This window comes from Scyliorhinus torazame, chromosome 29 (assembly GCF_047496885.1).
Source record: "Scyliorhinus torazame isolate Kashiwa2021f chromosome 29, sScyTor2.1, whole genome shotgun sequence".
Taxonomy (NCBI): Eukaryota; Metazoa; Chordata; class Chondrichthyes; order Carcharhiniformes; family Scyliorhinidae; genus Scyliorhinus; species Scyliorhinus torazame.
The window spans coordinates 557,149-561,756 of NC_092735.1; the positions used below are offsets into that span (position 1 = coordinate 557,149).

Genomic DNA, 4,608 nt, shown 5'->3' on the forward strand with positions numbered 1-4,608 from the left:
GAGTCCCCCTCGTTCTCACATTTCATCCCACCAGCCTCCGTATGCAAAGCCTCCGCCATTTTCGCCAACCCCAGTGTGATGTCACACCCTCTGTCAGCAGACCGCAGAGACCGTTCCCTCAGAGATAATCTAGTCTACACCTCCACTATACCCACTACCTCACCTATCACCCACGACACGTTCCCAAGGCCAAAAACAGTCATTCCAAGTTCAGCATCGTTTCACTTGCATCTCTTCCAATTGCATCCGCTGCTCCCGATGTGTTGTCCTCTATATCGGAGAGAACAAACACAGACTGGGTGATCGTTTTGCTGACCATCCTCGGTCTGTGCGCATTCAGGACCCTTCCCTTCCCGTTGCTTGCCATTTTAACAAAAGACCCTGCTCCCATGCCCACATGTCTGTCCTTGGCCAGCTACAATGTTCCAGTGAGGCTCAACGCAAACTGGAGGAACAACATCTCATCTTCCGATGAGGCATGCTACAGTCATTCATTCTCAACATCGAATTCAACAACTTCAGCTGATTAGCTCTACCCCACCTCGACCCATTTGTTTTCATGCCATTTCATTTTAGCTGTTTTTTACAATTTCTTTATTTCTAGTCTTTCTTAATATATATTTAAACCCCCTCCCCCAATGTTATCCACCTTTCCTTGCCCTTTCTGCTCTTTGCTTCCCATTGCCGCTTCGCCCCTCAACCCCCCCCCCCCCCCCCCGTCTAAATCTGTCACAGTTCACCCTCTGATGTTAGTTTTACTGCTGTTTGGCCTTTCACGTCTTTTGTTCTCTCTGGGGACTGCCATTAACACTCTTTCCTCTTCCTTTCTGTGGCCATTGACACCCCGTTTCCTTGGGTTTCTGTGGCTATGACTCATCCTTCATTTTCACTCCACAGCATAAAAACGTCCCACTTTCTCTACCTGTTAGCTCTGACAAAGAGTCAGTGGACTCGAAACGGTAGCTGTTTCTCTCCATGCTGATGCTTCCAGACCTGATGACATTTTCCAGCATTTTCTCTTTCGTTAATAATAATTTAATGCTGTCTCTCCATTTATTAATAAACAGCCTACTGATTCCAGTTAATTTTGGAAGCAGTTATTGAAATTCGTCTCACCATGTCTAACATTAAGCCAACCAGCGATGTGTACGTGTGCCTATTCGCTGCAGGACGCTCTGTGTTTACATATAAAGAGCTCCTGTGCTCCAGATATCTCATTGTAACTGTGAGGCCATCAAAGGAGAACGATGTTTCTGATACTTGGGTTCTTGGTGCTGATACAGCCCATCTCTGCCGTTGGAGTCGAGAGTTCATCGCATAGAATCGGAGGTAAGTATATCTCTCAGTGCACAATGTGTAGGAGCATTCAGATGGTCATGAGGAGGACACTCAGCTCACCCTGCCCGTGCTGTCCTTCAATTGGGTCACAGTTGATCAGAATCTGTGCTCTGTTAGCTGATTTGTGTTGTCTGTATTTCCAAGGTCGCGCTGTGGCATGCCATGCAGCTGGAGGGAAGTGCAAACTAGATGCTTGCAAGACAACCGAGGTTAGATTGGACGAAACATGCTTCAATATTTTCAAGTGTTGCAAGCCTGCCTGAGGTAACAGAGTGAAGAAGTCCCACTCTGGTCCTTACCTGAGGCTGCGACTGACAATAAATGTGATTTCTGTAATTCTGCCTCTGCTGGATAATGTAGTTGCAATTACTCCTAATCAACTGCTTTCTGAATCATGTGAATAAAACTGGCCTCTTTGACGAATGTCTCTTGTCCGAGTCTCATTTCTCACTTCGGTCCACGTATAAGCTTATTTATCCGGAAAGGAATTGTCAAAAAGTGGTCGGGTCACAATGCCAACTTACAGCTTCAAATATTCACAATATCTGAATTCTATCTTACGGTCATATTTAGGCACGTTCCTGCAGTGTGTAATGCTCAGTTTCTCTCCTTACAATCCACCCACTCACCCAAATTCTCCCTGCCCTCTCCCTTACACTCCACCTCTCTCTGTTGCACGTCCTCCCACTCCCAAATATCGCTGCCCTCCAATAATATTCCCTAGTTTCCTCTTAACTCTGCCCTTCCCCTAACACCCTCCCCTCTCCAGAACATACCCACATCACACCGAAACACTCCTTCCCCATGACTAATGTTTCCCCCTCCCCAAACCCTCCTGTTTGCCAAACACTCCTTTTCTCTCCCTAATACACACTCCCCTCACCCTAACACTGCCTTCCCTCCTCTAAAACATCTGCCCAGCACTCCATTCCCGGCCCAAACACCAACTCACCTCTTCCTAAATCTCCATCCATATTTCCTGGCACTCCCTCTCTCTACACCTCCACCGTTCACCTTACACTGCCTCCAAACTCCGGTACACTCCCTGCCCTTCCCTAACATTCCCTTCCCTGTCCCTAACACTCCATTTCCACTCCCGAACACTCCCACACATTTTACTAATGCTCCACACCCGCTGCCTAACACCGCATCCCATCTCCCTAACACAGGCAGCGGCAGAGTCAGAGACCGTCATAACATTTAAGAAGTATTTTCTGTGCACTTGCGATGCCAAGGCATCACACGCCTATGGTCCAATAGCTGAGACATGGGGTTAGAATAGTTAGGTGGTTGTGTTTGATCTGCGCAGACGCGATGGGCTGAAGGGCCGTTTATGTGTTTTGGGACTCGATGACACTGTGACTCAATAACAATAAGCGACAGGGTTGCTCTCATTCAAAACAAAGCGCATGCGAGGATGCCAGGAACAGCACCAACCATCCCTTCAAGTGTAGCACCAACGTTGTAAAACTATTCGAGAATGCTTCGCTCTTTAATAATAGTCTACTCAGTTAACAGTCAAGGAGACCTATTTGCTGCGTGTTCTCCGTAACCCTGAATTCCCCGACTGATTAAACACTTCAAGATGTCCACGGGACATCAATCGGGTACAATGCGGGTATTCGTCCGCAGTGTTGGAACGGTTTGGGAGAACGCCTCCGTTTGTGGCGTGGGGTCGGTCATTACACAAGACTGGTGTCTTTATAAATAATGTAAGCTCCGGATATTTTCAGTCGCACAGGGGACTAAGGCAGGAGTGTCTCCCTCTCCCCCTGCCCCCCATCTTTGTGCTTTGGAAATTGAGAGTCTGTTGCTCTGATGTCGGAGAGGGTTAGGAAGGCGGGGGGCGAACACAGAACGTCCAGGACTAGTAGCTCGGATTCGGAATACGGTAGTTCAGATGGACCGGCAGTAGTGAGGGGATGGGGCTGGAGGGGGTGCTCGGGGCGGGCGGGGGAGTGGGGGGGGGGGCGCTGCTTGGACCTCCACAGTCATGGAGCTGGTTTTGTTATTGGCAGGAATAGAGAAGGGGAGTACTTTGGGGAGGTGCTGGTGGCTTATCGCAGAGGAGATATTATGGTTGGAGGGGATTAAGGCCAAGTGGGAGGAAGAGTTAGGGTCCGAGCTGGAGGATGAGATGTGGTGTGATGTTCTCCATAGGGTGAACGCAACATCACCATTTGCACAGTTGGGGCTGATACAGTTGATGGTAGTGCACAGCGCCCATTTGACCAAATCTAGGATGTGTAGGCTGTTTGTGGTAATGAGGGAGGAGTGCGAGCATTGTGGGAAGGGACCGACTACCCATGTACTCACGTCTGGTCCTGTCCGGAGCAAATGGCATCTGGGTCTTTTTCTTTGGCACCATGACGGCGATCCTACAAACTGAACTGCCATGTTGTCCCCTCGGGGCCAGGCTCAGGGTGTTGGACCTGCCGGATCTGTGGACTGGGGTGGGGGCCGATGATTTGGACTTTACCTCGCTGATATCTCGAAGGCTGGTGTTAATGGGCTGGAGGTTAGGCTATCCACTCAGTGTCTCAGTATGGCTGAGGGATCTTATGGAGTTCCTGTACCTCGAGGGAGTTCAGCTCACCATGACGAGAGCAACTGGAGGGTTCCACCGGAGCTGGAGGCCGTTTATTTGTATCTTAAGGAGCTGGTCGCCCTTATCTCTTTGGGACGGGTCACTGGAACTGGGATGGGGGCGCTGGTGGGATTTCGCTTTGGTCTTCTAGAGAGGGGGAAGGCCCGTGGGGTGTATGTTATTTCATATTTTTTGTTCTGTATAACAATGAAAACAATTGAATGAAAAGATTTTTTCAGTGAGATGTGCAAGGACAAGGGGACCTCGCCACACAATTGTTTGATCCTTGGCCAACCAGAGCGACTGAAGAATCTCGGCCGCCACCTGACATCCTCCCATAACAAATATCAGTCTTCAGTAACTTTAATTAACTTCATGAAATTGTCAGATTAGTGTCTGAAGACATTGGATGCATCAAAGCCTATTAACCGAGCCGGCATCCGGGGCAATGTGACTGTAATTACTCCAGATCCAGCTATCAACTGGCCAATATTGTCCAAGTATCCCGAAAGCACTGAGTCTACCCGGCAATTTTTAAGTTGTCCAGGTGATTGTTCACACAGCTGGAGAAATACATCCGCCTAATTTCCACGTGACTGGTCTACCATGAACAATCAGTTAATAACGGAACATGGTGATAATTGCAATATCAACGAGGGTCGGTCATGTCAGGGTTCTTCCTA

The 4,608-nt window shown here is 48.8% G+C and overlaps 1 long non-coding RNA gene across 1 annotated transcript; it reads left to right on the forward strand.

The window, feature by feature from the left end:
• Positions 1–991: 991 nt before the first annotated feature.
• LOC140403723 (uncharacterized) lies at positions 992–1,761 on the forward strand. Its single transcript, XR_011938400.1, has 2 exons — positions 992–1,329; positions 1,483–1,761. It is a non-coding gene; the product is annotated as an uncharacterized lncRNA (long non-coding RNA).
• The last annotated feature ends 2,847 nt before the right edge of the window (positions 1,762–4,608 follow it).